Genomic DNA, 16295 nt, shown 5'->3' with positions numbered 1-16295 from the left:
AATAGAGGGATGCTGTAACGCCCCAGTTTTCGAAACCCCAGAATATGAATCGTTTTTCAAAAACCCGATTCTTAGCCTTTAAAATTTAATCTAAATTTAAACCTTCTTATCATTAATCAGAGTTAATAGCAAATGTTAGCGGAATAAACTATGCATTATATAAAAACATTCTGATCATCAGAAAATTCCAAATGTAGCGCCCATACAAGACTTATTGTGAGACCCGTATCATAGCCCGTACCGTTCTATAGGCTTCCTGGTCCTCCCGGTCGAATTTCGGTGGCCCGCGACACATAGATAGTAGTTGAGCGCGATCCTAAGTTGTATCCCGTATTCCAGAGTCGGCTTAACCCAAGACTTGCACCCTAGCGACCACGACGTCCCCGCGGTTCCGACGCCACGTATTACGCGCTGAGGCGATACCCAGGCTAGGAGATGTGAGCCCGCGTTCAGTTCGAGAAAAATGCCGCGCAGTTGTAAAATCCAAGAGAAAACATGTCAAATCAATCCCATTAATCCCATCAATCACCACATCATGTCAAGTACAACCACCCCTCCCCTAAAGTCAACTCTCTCTCTTACAACCCATACATGTCAAGTACACATCCATCACCCATCACCCATCACTCACCCATCATACCCATCCCTCTCTCTTACAATCTCTCTCTCTCTCTCTCTCATCTCTCTCTCCCATTTTCCCAAGCAAGAGAGAGCAATCGTCCATGGATTTCCAAGGGAGAGGAGAGAAGCTAGTGTGGCCCACCTCCCTACCACCCAATCCCACCCTCTTTAGATCATCTTGACCGTTGAATCGCATCCCTTAGAGCTCTAGAATGCGTTGGTAGAAGAAGGAAGAAAAGATCAAAGGTGGGTATTTTTCTAGTGTTGATTTGTGTGGCTTTGATGATTTGAGGGTCCACATATGTGGGACCCATCTTGATGTATGATTTGTATCAAAGAGGGACCCATAGTGGTGGGGTCCCTCTGCTACTCTGATCTTTCTCTCTCTCTCTCTCTCTCTCTCTCTTTGTGATGACCGTGTGGCCCACCTAATTTATGTGTTTCATCCAACCGTCCATCTGTTGGACCATGCTATAGGGCCACACCGTGATGTATTTATTTTATCCACACCATCCAGGCCATTTGGACGGTGTTGGACCAGTTGGGACGGTGGGGATTCATCCCACACGTGGGCCCCTTTCTCTTGGAAATGGAAGTGGATTAGCTAGCGTACCTCACCAACAGCCCTTGTTGCTGCTGCGTTTGATGTCAGCAAGCTCTGGTGGGACCCACATGAGGCATGTGTTTCATCCAATCGTCCATTGGACGAGCAGTAGCTGCTGTGCTAACATCTTCAAGTTTTATGGGTCTAACCATTAGGTATGTATTATATCCTAACCATTTAAACGGTGGGACCCACTGCTGTGATTATGTCAGCAGGTTCTGTGGGTCCCACGTGATGTATGTGTTACGATCAAACCGTCCATCCAAAGGCTGCTTCAAATCTCAGGTGGAGCATGATAACGCCAGCACCTCGACGTTTTCTTTTAAATAATATATATAATATATACATATGCATATGTGTATAGCTGGTGGGCCCACGTGGGACCCACCAGATGTAGTGTTTCACCCCTCTCATCCACCATCCAGTGGATTGGATGGTGGGTAACCCACCTTGATATTTGTATTCTACATCTGCACCGTCCACAGATTGGGATGGTGTTGTGGGATGCCAGCATGATGTATGTGTTTTGTACACGCCGTCCATCTGATCAGGGCGTGACCCACCCCACACGTGTGGCACGTGTGGGGGTGGGACCCACCTGACGTATATATCTTATGCCCACACCGTCCATCTGGACAGTGCTGTGGGGCCAACCGTGATGTATTTATCCACCCCGTCCATCTCTCTCTGGATGGTGGATGGCCACCATGTTGTATGTGATTTGCACTGTCCATCTGGACTGTGCTGTGTGTCCAGGCCACTATGATGTATGTGTTATTTGCATCGTCCATCTGGACGGTGCTGTGAGGGACACCATGATGTATGTGTTTTTCCCACGCCTTCCAGCCAGTCACGTGGTCGTGGAGCCCATCATGCTGTATGGGTTTTATCTGCACCGTCCAGCAGTGGGTCCCACTGCAGGACGTTAGCAAGCTTTGTGCCCACCATGTGGCATGTGAGAACCACACCGTCCAACCACATGGACGGTGGATCCCACCACGAGGTATATATTATATCCCCCCGTCCATTCATTTCTGGTGGGTCCCATATGTGTGGACCCACCTGGTATATATGTTTCATTCAGGCCATCCAACGTGGCCCACCTTGATGTATTTATTCTATATCCATTCCGTCCATCTATCCAGGGACGTGGGACCCACCTGCTATGAGCAGATTTATTGGTGTACCTCACTCCAGCTATGTAGCTGCTGTACCACATCAGTAAGTTATGGGGGCCTGATCATAAGGTATGAGTTTGATCCACACCGTCCATTTGAGGACGTGGTATCCACCGTGATGTATGGGTTTTACCCTCGCCATCCATCTGAGGACGTGGACCCCACACTTGATGCATATTAGGCCCATGTGCACAGCCCACCTATTGTGTATTTATGGCCCTTTTGACGAGGCCCATTGAGTTGTATTCGAGGCCCAATGTGATGCATATACGGCTCGTAGTTGAGGCCCATTGTGATGTGTATTCAGCCTTTGTTTGAGGCCTAATGTGATATATATGCGGTCCATATTTAAGGCGTATTATGATGTGTATTTAGCTCGTGTTTAAGGCCTAATGTGATGAATATGAGATCTATGTGATGAGGCCCATCGTGTTGTATTTGAGGGCCAAGCGATGGAGCTCATTGTGATGTATGTTAGGCCCATCGTGATATGTATTAAGCTCTTGAGTGAGGCCCGTGGTGTTGTACACTTGCCCTTGTGTGAGGCCATGAGTCTAATATATGTTAGGCTCTATGTGGACCATTCCTTGGGGCCAATGTTGGTTAAATGTCCACATTATCGAGGTCGATTGTCGATGCCGGTTATTGATACCGATTATGAGTATATGACGGCATAGCATCATGATACATGCCCATACGCATCATCTGCATATTTGTTATGAGATGTGGTTGACCATTGCATATGTCATTAGGCAGGTTGTTATGAGACTCCCTGATAGGCAGAGATTGGCTCACATGAGCGCACGGTATGCGTAGGATTGATGTATGACTGGATTGTATGACTCATGCATCTTGCATTGTATATTGTGATTACTGTACACCCTAGCGACATCAGGGCTGTAGCCTCCACATGCATATCGTGGATGGCTAGATGGGACACCAAAAATCTGTTCTAGTATCGCGCTACCATAGATGGCCCTTGGTGAAAATCTCTAAACCCTCTTGGACCAAAGGACGCCCCAACATCGAGACCGAGAGGATACATGAGCGCCCGAGTGCCGAATACCAGGAGGCCGCGTCTCCCACTGTGTCATGGTCAGTTGGGAGAGGGTGTGGCTTTACCCGGCAGAGCGTAGGGGGCATAGCTAGGCTGAGTTTGACCAGCTCGTGAATGGGTCCGCTATCGACATGCCGGGTAGATATTGTTTGACTACTGGCCAGGCGGATAGTGATGTCTCTTCCACTTGCATGGTCGTATGTCAGTGGGTGGCAATTTGCATGTAGAGTATACTAGACCTCGGTGATGATCCCAAAGAGAAACCGTACTGATATGTGGACTTATCGAGTAGGAGTTGCATATTCATTCATTCACTATCCACTCGGGTTAGTGGTGCGCAACTAATTGTTGTGTACCGTCGTAATGACAAGGATTTCAGTTGGCCGCGCGACTAACCTGAGATCAGGAGTCTACTACATTGAGTCTGGCTATTCAAATTTAGGTATGTGACTGGTTTGGATAGAAGTCCCTTATGATGGACCCCATAGCCACGATAATATGTACTATCATCCTGACTTCACACTCCAGCTTGGTCATTCTATTCACATAGCATATTACATTACATCATCAGCATCTGATATTAGCTTATTATGTTTTTGCATCACATAACCTTGATATGACCATTAGCTGTAACGCCCTGAAAATCGGGGGTCGAGCAGAAGCTTAGCTCCCGAGTTCCAATGCATCACTTATACAATATAGGTAATGATGATTGAATGTTGTCCATATTAGTGCATTAAACATGAATGGGATTATACCAAATCAATATATCATACTCCAGAGACTGTTAAATTATGCAAGCGGAAGACTGTGATAGATATATAAAATATATAAACTGTTGTAAGTCTCCAGAGTATGACATGTTACCAGGTTAAATATATACATGTATACTCTAAAAATGAACATAATGAATATACATGGGTGTTCCAAAAGTACAAAATAACAAGTGTAATGGCGTCTATCAGCATCTCTATAACCCCATCGATCAGAACATGGTCTACATAGACTCGCCTGATAGCTGCATATAGGAGAAACCCTCCTCACCATCATAAAAGTCCAGCTCCGCTTCGTAAGCATCGTCATCATCTGAAACTAAAACAGGGTCTGGTTGGTGTTTAAAACACTGTCCCGTAATGTGGGAGTGAGTGATCAACTCAGTAGAGCTATAAAACAAAGGTTAACATGTTGTCAATTCAGTCAAGCAGTAATGATAAACAACACAACAATCAGGTCCTAAGTATTCTTATTAATGCAAGGATGGTATGTGATAATGATGCATGCTCTCGCTTACACTCCCTCTTGCGACAACATCTTACGATCATGGCATGCACCCCTTCCTTTGTGCACTTCCTCGCCAAAGCACAGTCAATGCATGTATGATCATGATTACCGAGTTCTTACTTAGGCCTTTTCATACAGTAGAATTGGAAAGTTAAGGCACCTCCCTTTATATCATATACCCAAACATTGATCCATTTAGGGTCGTCAATCCTAGCAGTCACATATGATAGGCAAGTTCAGGTCACTACCACCAACGCCCTACCAACTGGCAGTCTATTTTCGAAGGCTCATCACCAACCCGACTGGGGACCACAACTAGGCTGCACCAGGGTAGGCCTATTTCATACTCGAGGTCACTCCACTAACGCCCTACCAACTAGCAATCTATTTTTGAAGGCTCGTCACCAACCGACTGGGGACCACAGCCAGGCTACGCCAGTGTAGGCCGACAGCTCGAATACAGTGTCCCATACCACCGTATTCGGCTTACGAGTTTGGGTTGATCACTGGTCACTACGGGGAGATTCGTCACCCCAACGTAGGTCGACAGCTCAACCACGGTGTCCCATACCACCATGCCCGACTCATGAGTCTTGGCGGATCGTGGTACCATGGTTGAAATGGGTCTTTACATTGGTAAGGGGTACTTTAGGTTCAAGCAGTAGTGTCATACATGGTAAACACACAGTAGGCCAATCGGGTTACTTGACAAGTTTGATTGGTACGAGCGTACGCTAAATTAATCGATTGTCTATTATCCGCCTGACCAGGGCAGACAACATTATATCCCTTCGTAATCCTGATGGATCCTGGTCCTCTGCTCGGTCAAAGCAGTGACTCTTTTGGTAATCACCCAGGATTGAGAATTGAGTTTAAGACGCGAACGCTCCATAGGGATATGGTTCTAAAATCTCGAAATCTGATCATCCTAAGTATTTAAGGAGTACTATAATTCATTAGGAGGTTTAAGCCTCATGTTAATAAGGTTGTCCTTTGAGTCTTGTACAATGAGAGTTCTTGTTTAACCTATGTTTAACTTGGTGGATAATAAGTTCTTCCATGGTGCTTATAGTCAAAAGACTATACTAGAAGGGTTCTCAATCTCCTAAAATTATATTTGTATGTTACCATTTCGATCATATGGCTAGGGGGTTATGGGCAGATTGCACTTCGGTTTCATTAACTTCGGGAGGGAAGGAAGAGTCAAGAGTTTTAAAATATTTCAGAAGTTTGGGGTGTTAGCAACATAAGGCCACGGGAAAGGAAAGAAGAGGGACATCTCCTATGGACCTTGACTTTACAAGGGAATAAGAAACTTATAATATTTTATGTAGTCCGCCTCTAACATGGGCTTACGGAGTATCAAACTATGAAACTCAATCCTACCCGAGGGTCCTAATTTAATTGTACAAAAACAACTAAAAATATATATATATATATATATATATCTTTACGTAATCAAATTTAATCACAGGATAATTCCTAGTATGATTACAAATAATTCCTAAATAGACACCACATACTAAACTTTAATATGAAAATATATGACCAGCCTATTGGTAACTCGAAGTTGTAGAAATTTTTTCGTTTCAACGCTTCTATTATTTATAAGATATTTGTCACTTCTAGTTACCATATTATTTTTATAATTTTTATAGTAATCCATTGTTAGGCCTATTCTTTCACATGAATTGGTTTAATACTTGGATCCTAATTGCTTTCCTTCGACGACTTTATTATTGACTTTCTAAGGAAGATCCAGCTCTTGCTTAGTGACCTAACTTTAAGTATAACCTAGATCAATTTCCTTCGATCCTGGTCCATTGGGTTATTAGCCCACCAAGCTCCCGTCGCGCCTATGAGCGGTTAGACTATCAGGTCCATGTGCATTGTTCTGTTTCCTAAGCCTATCGGGCAATCCTTACAAGGTTTACTAGTGTTGGAGAAGGTCCCTGTTGTGATAAGGACTCAACACACCCGTAGGGGTAGTGTTTAACCCCAAACGCTTGACTATAGAGCATGACACTATTAAAATAGTTGACCCAATGTCTACTAATAGGAATATAGGTGTACCTTGACCATGGGCAGTGACCTCAAAGGTCAAAGGCGCTGCAGTTGCTTACTCAGGTGTTTCAGCTGCAAGTGCATGCACATGGGCTTGTTGAGGATGATTTGGTTGCACTGCCGTAGGTTGTTGAGGTGGCTTATTCTGAGGTATAGGCGATCGGTAATATGGCTGCATTGGTGGTGCAGATAGTAGAAGTGAAGTCGTTATACCACGTGGTGGCTGACGGTCGATCTTCTAAGGCGGCGTGATACCATTGTCTTTCATCTTGGTAAAACAGAAGAGGTCAGTGTGTCCCCTTTGTTACAATATGTACACTAACGTTTTGTTTGCCTTTGCTGGGTCGGTGAAGCCACGAGCCTGGGAGGCCAGTCTACAGGTGGCCTCTTACCTAGGACTGGCCAGTGTTGCAATTCACGCTGAGGCCTCGGGCTCATTGGTATATGTGTCTGAGAATCTCTGTCTCCATCTTGTTATGCTTATAGAGATATGTTAACTAGCTCATCATAGTTGGAAATGCTAGCGCAACACATCTTAGCACGAATTTCAGGCCGCAGACCTTCTGAAAAACGTCGCATTTTCATCAGCTCATCTACTAGGATCAAAGGGGCGTATCTCGCTAGCTCCATGAATTTGTTCTCATATTTCGACATGGTCATCCATTCCTATCGAAGGCGAAGAAACTCTCTCTCTTTCTCATGACGGCACGTGAGGGGGAAATTACTTCTTGTGGAAGCGTGTCTCGAAGGCCTCCCATGTCCATACGTAATTAACAACAATGGTCTGAAGAACGCTATCCCACCAGAGGCTGGCCTCCTTCTCAAACATGTGGGTGACCAACTCTACCTGCTCTGCCTCAGTACAGTGCAGCGGCTTCAACATCTTAGAGATGCGGTCAAGCCAATACTCGGCCTCCTCGGGTCTATGAGTACTCGCAAAAGTAAGAGGTCGAAAGCACTAAAATTGCTCAAATAGTCCGCTAGCGCTCATATTGCCTGCAGGCTGCACAAGAGGTATAGGTGGAACCACACCCATGCCCTGGGCAAAGACCCCTGCGATGGTGGTAAAAAACTGTTACTGCTGCTGTTGTTGCTATTGCATCAAGAGCATCATCTGCTCCAACCTATCAGTAGGGGGAGCCGACTGAGGCACGTACGGCGTCGAAGTAGACGCACAGTTCTGCTCAGGAACTGGTGGTGCAATAGGTGTCGGCCCATTAGTAGGGCCAGTAGTCGGCTAAAAATTCGACATAGTATCGTGAGTCGGATCTGAAATGGGGTCCATTTGGCTATCGCTTAGGGGAGGTGCCCCGTCAATCGAATCGCCAAGTGTGAGATGTGCCGTACTCCGTGTGGCCTTAGGTGGCATTCCCTATATACAACATAGGGTGCAACCCAGGTCAGATTCAACATACTCACAAACTCAACTACACAGCATTCACCTCTCAGCTCAAAGAAACTCTATGCATTTCATTTAACAAAATTGTCACAGTACATGAGATACAACATTACATGAATCATGACAGAAGATGCATGTGAGCTAATCTAAGCAAGGTTCCTCACATTAAAACCTACAAACAGCTCTACCACCTTACTAAGCCTATCAAGGCTATACATGAAAATAAGTAAACAAGCAACAAAGTAAACTAAAAGACGACCGCATGTATGGCTAGTCGTCTGAATCTGACGATGGTGGAGGTGTATCCTTGTCTTGCACACAGCACAGGATAGCCCTCAGGGTGTGAGACACCTTCTTGAATTTTTGTTTCACGAAGGCCTCATTCTTTTCAAGCTTCTGCTTCACTTCGGCCCGGGTCTCCTAGATCTCCTGTCTCAGGCCGACTTGGCCCTCCTCGAGTTGAGCCAAGCGGGCTTCCATGGTAGCCTGATCATCAGAGCTCTCCTGTATAGTAAGAAGGGAACCCTCATCAGTGTCCTGGGCCTCCTCTTCTTCTCCCTGCTCTTCTTCCTGTCTTATCCCATCTCCACCATCTTTATCACTCTCCTCTTCTTCGCTTTCCGTTTCATCCTCACTCTCATCGAGTCGGGCCTGACGCTGTCGTGGCCCAATCTTCATGTTGTTGAGAGTGGTGTCGTTGATGAAATGGATCGGCACAGGAAGTTCTGTGCCAAGTCTGTAGGCGAATTCACGTGCAAGCTTGCATATAAGTCGACCGAAGGGGAGCAAAACAGATGTCCTAGAAGAGCGCGTAGTCTGCACTATCTGTAGCAGTACATACGTAGGCACGCACAGCTTCTCTCCCTGCCCAGCTCGGTACAGAAAGTCTACCATCAGGCGTGTGCACTCGCTGCGATTGCTCCACCTGGGGTACACGTTGTACGTGAAGATCTGGTGGAGCAGACGGAAGTCGTCCGTCATATTGGATGCCAGGAGACTATTGTTTGGATTTCAATGGGCCAGTTGGCCACAAAGGAATCGCGTGTGGCGATCCCTTTCACATGCACTCCTAAGACTCTTTTCGCTAGCATGGACTTCGCCAAGCGGCATCCCCATGAGTCGGGCTATTAAGCCAACATCAACTGTGGCCTCCCGCCTTCCCACGGGGATTTTGAATTGCAAAGGCTCCAGCGTCGGCTCTCAAATATGTGCATAGAAGGCTCAGACAGTGCCCACATTCGCATGAGACTTGCCCTCAAATATGGGACCCCACCCAGCATCCACCAGGCGGTCCATCACCAGATATTTCCCAAAGAACTTCTCATCCACGTGCACTTTAAAAAGGACCCTACGGCCCTCGAATCTTCCATGGGACAGATCCGCCAGTAGAGCTCTCTCGAGGGGTGCCTAAGGATCGAGGTCCCGCTTTGTCCTTATCTCTCGATCGGTGCTCGGACCTGTGGCGGCACTTTTCGACCTCCTTGAATGAGTAAGGCAACTAGGCCCAGCTTCATCTGTGGAAGCTCTCTTCTTCCCCATGAGTGAAAGAAGCGTGGAAATGGAGAAAATGGCCATTACAAGCTCGAAAAGGGCCATGAGAGTGAAATGAGGTGGAGAAATGGAAAGGTTTGTTGAACCTTGAGACCTTTGAGACACAAAGGAAGGTTTGTGCACTCAAATGAAAGGAAATGAGAGAGATAGGAGAGGGGTTTTGATAAAAATGGTGGAGGGGTGTGTGAAATGAAGGAAAAAGAGAAAATATGAGGATGGGGGGAAGATTTGAGAGAGAAAAAATAGGTTTTTGAGGAAAAGGAAACTTAGAGTTGTGTAAGAGGGGAGAGGGGAGCAAATGGGGTAGAAAAGGGGGTCCCCACATGTTTTGGTGGGCCCCACAGCCTTGGACACGAGTTGGCCTGACCGGCCCGGACTGTTCGGGCTGCGAGAGCTCGCCGATCTGGCGATGCCATCACCGGTCCCTAGACAGTCCGGCGATGACTTGCCCCAGTGGCGATGTCATCCCCCCCGAGGTGTCGAAAATGTGCGAGGTCCACTTTGGGTCCCCCCAATTCACACCGTTTGAGCCCCCAAGTCCGTTTAAGTCATTTTGGGTCCCATTACATGTATATTTACGTGTTTCGGGTTGTTTAAGGTTGGAATAGGTTGAATTAGGGTCTAAACCCATCGATTGACAGTCTAGACATGATCTGACATCACCACGCATGATCTCAGATGCGTACAAGCTCCGTTTCTAAGGGTCAATTTCAGTCAATTTCATTGATCGGTGAAACTGGGAATCCTGCTCTAGTTTCTACGTTTCAGCGCTCCCTCCTAAGTCAAAGTATGTCAGCGTGCATCGTGTGGCCATAGCCCAGGTCCATTTTAATCTAAATCATGCTCTGATACCAACTTGTAATGCCCTGAAAATTGGGGATCGAGCAGAAGCTCAGCTCCCGAGTTCCAATGCATCACTTATGCAACATAGGTAATGATAATTGAATATTGTCCATATTAGTGCATTAAACATAAATGAGATTATACCAAATCAACATATCATACTCCAGAGACTATTAAATTATGCAAGCGGAAGACTGTGATAGATATATAAAATATATAAACTATTGTAAGTCTCCAGAGTGACATGTTATCAGGTTAAATATATATATGTATACTCCAAAAATGAACAAAATGAATATACATGGGTGTTCTAAAAGTGTAAAATAACAAGTGTAATGGCATCTAATCAGCATCCCTGTAACCCCGTCGATCAGAAAATGGTCTATATAGACTCGCCCGATAGCTGCATATAGGAGAAACCTTCCTCATCATCATAGAAGTCCGGCTCCGCTTCGTAAGCATCGCCATCATCTGAAACTAAAATAAGGTCTGGTTGGTGTTTAAAATAGCATCCCGTAACATGGGAGTGAGTTATTAACTCAGTGGAGCTATAAAGCAAAGGTTAGCATGTTATCAATTCAGTCAAGCAGTAATGATAAAGCAACACAACAATCAGGTCCTAAGTACTCTTATTAATGCAAGGATAGTATGCGATAATGATGCATGCTCTCGCCTACACTCCCTTTTACGACAACATCTTACGATCGCGGCATGCACCCCTTCCTCTGTGCACTTCCTCGCCAAAGCACATGTAATATGTATGATCGTGATTACTGAGTTCTTACTTAGGCCTTTTTATACAGCAGGATTGGGAAGCTAAGGCACCTCCCTTTATATCACATACCTAAACATTGATCCATCTAGGGTCGTCAATCCTAACAGTCACATACGATAGGCAAGTTCAACTCATTACCACCAACGTCCTACCAACTGGCAGTCTATTTTCGAAGGCTCATCACCAACCCGACTGGGACCACAACTAGGCTGCACCGGGGTAGGCCTATTTCATACTCGAGGTCACTCCACTAACGCCCTACCAACTGGCAGTCTATTTTCAAAGGCTCGTCACCAACTGGACTGGGGACCACAGCTAGGCTATGCCAGTGTAGGCCAACAGCTCGAATATAGTGTCCTATACTACCGTATTCGGCTCACGAGTTTGCGTTGCTCACTGGTCACTACAGGGAGGTTTGTCACCCCAGCATAGGCTGACAGCTCGACTACGGTATCCCATACCACCATGCCCGGCTCATGAGTCTTGGCGGATCGTGGTACCATGGTTGAAACGGGTCTTTACATTGGTAAGGGGTACCTTAGGTTCAAGCAATAGTGTTCATACATGGTAAACACACAGTAGACCAATCGGGTTACTTGAAAAGTTTGATTAGTACGAGCGTACGCTAAATTAATCGATAAGGTACCACTGTTCACAATCGTCGTACGACTCGGATTCATCGAACGTGTCTTATGTAGCGAAACTAATTCAATCACTAAACCGGAATTGTTACCGATTGCCTGGACTACGCAGTAGTCCCAATCATACTTAGACACTTTAGGCATTCATATGTGATAGTCCAAATAGCATATGATGAACAATTTAAATATAAATCTCATTTGAGCACTTTGACAAACACATTATCATACGTAGCATTTCATCCATAAAGCACATAGTAGTAAGATAGGTTACATGAAGGAAACTATAACTAAAGATAAGGTAATTAAGAATCCTATCTCAATACCCTCCTTAAACACATTTCAGCCAACATATTCTCATTCAGGCATTTTATCAAACACTTAGACTACACATATAAACATACATGTAATATATTAGTTATAACGTGTATTATATCAGATCCTTTCATAAGGAAGTTGTCATACATATAACAATCATGTATTCTAGGTTAATAGTCATGGCAAGCACAAACATAATTCCATATACATTCAGACATTTCAACAAACACTTGGAATGCATTAAAATCAACATAGTTACATATATGTGTAATATATGAAAAACATCGTATCTAAGCATACGTGATAATAATCAAGTCAGTCATAAATTATTAACTGACATTGAAAGCCTTGAAAACCATAACCTAAACATTTATAGTCTGCACCTTTCGCCGGTAGACTCGTAACGAACACAGTTTAAACACTAAGTTCTCGCCTACGGCACAACGACAACCTATAGTATGAAATAGATTAGCTACTTCACCATTTACTCTACTTGAAGTTATGATTTCTTACCTAAGAACGGAGTCAGAATCATCAGAATAACGATACAGATAGGGTAGTTAAGCATGTGGAGCAATGGGATCGAATCCCAGGAACTCTCTCCCACTTTCTCTTTCTCTTTCCTTCTCTCTTTGCTCCCTTCTCTCTCCTAGGGTTACAAATTCGTATGTGAAGTGAGAGATAGGGTTTAAGGCCCTTATATAGGCCCAGAACTGATGGGAATGGCCCCAGGGCCATGGTATACTTAGATTATAGCCAAAGACTGGTCATTTCGATTTAACAGAGCTACTTTGGAGGCCCCTTTTTTTACGTGCAGTTGAACTTAAGCTCCCTGACATTGGATCTAGGTCAAGTTGAGTTTCCGGTCCGATCGGATTTACAGATCGATCGTGGTGGACCAGTTTCAGTTCAACGGTCACCGGTACTCGATTAGAGCTACAAGTGCACTGACATGTGTTGGAAAATTTCCCTGATCTGAGGGTGTAATTGGGTCAGATTCTAACGGTCAGAATTCTTAGATTTGGCCTGCAAGTGAATGACTCAATTCACTTAAGTTTCAGTTCGTATCCTAAAGATATTCTTGTTTCTCGCACACTTTGCTCTAGGCTCAAGTTGTACATTTTTGGACACTATCTGGATTTGATTTTCAAGGTGGTAGTCAAGTCCAGAAAGGAAGTCATAACTGTATAGTTTTGGGATAATCGGACTTTCGACGTGCGGTGCAGGTCCGATACAAAGTTTCATGGTGCTCCCAAGAGTAACCGCATTTTGGAATGGATCCTAAGTTTTTAGGTAAGGTAGCATTAACGGTTCTACTCATTTTGTGTCTTTCAGATCGTATTTAAAGTGGTTAATACTAATTTCACAGGTAATCTACTTTAGCACTTAGTTAATTCTCATCTAATTTCTAAAGGATTTGGTCCTTAGTGATTTCTGCCTGAGGTGGTACTCAGGTCTTTGTACGGATTTTTTTCGGGACGTTACATTAGCATTCATGCCTTGCATCGCATAGCCTTGGTACGGCTGATGGCACTTATGGACTTACTAGTATATTTTCAATTACTCTGATATCGTATGATTCATGATCTTGTATGTATTATCGATGTTATATGTTTTATGGCATTGTATCACATTCTTGGCACTTATCTTACGCACACACTTTCACCACCCTCTAAGCTTTGTATAAGCTTATGCATGATAGATGCATACAGGTGGTGTTAAGTTGCAGCAGCGTTGAGTTTGGAGCATGCAGCGGACTTCTGGAGCTTTGATTTCGATACATATGTATTTCCCTTTCAGCATTGTATTCAAATGTTTATATTAGTGGATATGTGATGATGATGTTGTCTTTGTGATTTAGGTAAACTTGTGGTTATGCTTGTTATGAAACAAATGTACATTAAAAATCCTCCTTATAGGATCCGAGGATCGAAATTTGGCGTACGAATGCTGCGAGCCGAGAATGGGGTACTAAGGAGGCTGTCAGCACCGGATTCGGCGATCGAAAATTTTATGAGCCCGGTTTCCGAGTTTGAGGCGTGACGCTTATACAATCCAAAATAACAAAGTTCATTAAAAAAATATAGAAATCTATCATCTAATGATGGAGCTCAATATGGGCCGCAGGGACCTCGTCTAGCTCCTCAGCTACCCGATCTTCTCTAGCTCCTCAACTGTTACAGTTACATAGCATCAATGACTATTGCAGTTAGGAGTACCCTTTAAGATTACACACTTATCATTCATAATCCAAGATAGAACGCAAGTCATGAGAATAAACGTATTAAATAACGCAATTAATAATTATGAGCATATACTAAAAAATTAAGCCAATCAACATAATCTCATTATAAGCAAAATATAATAGCAATCGCAATGCAAGTGTATGTGTCCAGATAGTCCAATAATCAATCATACAATTTTCTATTGCACCCAAAAATCACATTGTATGTGAACTCGACAAGATGGCTATAAAATCGATAAGCGAACTCCCACTCCACCCCAAAATCACAGTATAAGTGAACTCTGCAAGATGAATAGAAAATCAACCTTTAAACTTCTACTACACCTGGAAATCATATCGTACATGAACTCCACAAGATGGCTAGAAAATCGATAAGCGAACTCCTACTCCACCTGAAAATTATGGTACGACTGGACACCGCAAGATAAAGAAAGAATCAATAAGGGGCATTCCAACATTATTAAAAAATTGTATGAACTCCGCAAGATGGTTAGAAAATCTGTAAGTGCTATAGTTTATATCCCTGTCTGTTGTCAAATTTGTGATAACAAAATCACTGTTATGTTATATATAACTTGCTTAAGTGAAGCTCTCTCAAGGATCAACATTCATGAACAAGCTAAGCTCACAACAAGCAAAGCTCACAAGTACAAGGATCAATCTTGAATGAAAGAACTGCTCACAAGACAAGACTCAATATCTTGAATGAAAGAACTGCTTACAAGACAAGACTCAAGCTGCATGACTTCAAGAAGAGTTCAAGGCAGTTTATACACTTTCAAGATTGAGCTACATCAAGGTTTGATCTACATCAAGACTTCAAGGCTCATACTTCAAGGTCTCAAGTTCCGAATGTTTCAATGTGCATACTTCATGGTTGAGGTTTGATTGACCATAGGTTGACCTTAGAAGTAGGTCATTTCGGATACATAAATCAAATGTTTATTTTACATGTGATTGGTCTGTTCTTCGACTAGTCCTAGGTCTTCTTCGACTAGTCCTAGACTTGCTTCGACCAGTCTAAGATATTCCTCGACCAGTCGTGAGTTTGTTACAAATTCCGGATAAAATCTGTTAGCCTTTGACTAGTCCAGGAATCTGTTCGACCAGTCGTAGGAACAGTGTCGACTACTCTTTGACCAGTCGTACAATCTCGACTCGAAGTCTAGCGAAGATTTACAGGACCTATGACCAGTCGAAGGAAACCTCCGACCAGTCGTAAGTGACCTACGACCAGTCGTAGAACGGTCAGAGCATATCCCGCCGGATTTTTGAAATATCTGTTAGTACTTCGACTAGTCGAAGAGCACTCTAGACCAGTCGAAGACCCGATCTTCTCACTTATAAATAGTGCACGAATCTCAGAAGAAATCATCGAATTAATTAAAGTATTCAAGCCAATCTTCGTCGAACTTCTGAGAGATAATTCTGTGCTCCATCTAAGCTAAGTGTGCTTATTTAATATTCTCTTTCCTTAGCTTTATTTAATTGATTTTGTTTCTGCTATTCCAATCTGATTTGATAAGAGGAATTGTTATTCCCTTTCTTTGGAATCAAAATCAATTAAGGCAAGCCCTATTTGGTTTAATTTAAAATCTATTAGAATTAGAACCATTGTAATCGAGTACTGGACATTGAACTTGGACATTCAATCATCTACTTTGATTTGGTTCTACCGGGCTGCTACAACGAAGGAGATATTCAGGTATTTTACATATTGT

This window comes from Magnolia sinica, chromosome 2, assembly GCF_029962835.1.
Source record: "Magnolia sinica isolate HGM2019 chromosome 2, MsV1, whole genome shotgun sequence".
Lineage (NCBI taxonomy): Eukaryota > Viridiplantae > Streptophyta > Magnoliopsida > Magnoliales > Magnoliaceae > Magnolia > Magnolia sinica.
The sequence above is the reverse complement of the archived record's forward strand: the minus strand, read 5'-3'. Positions refer to the sequence as shown.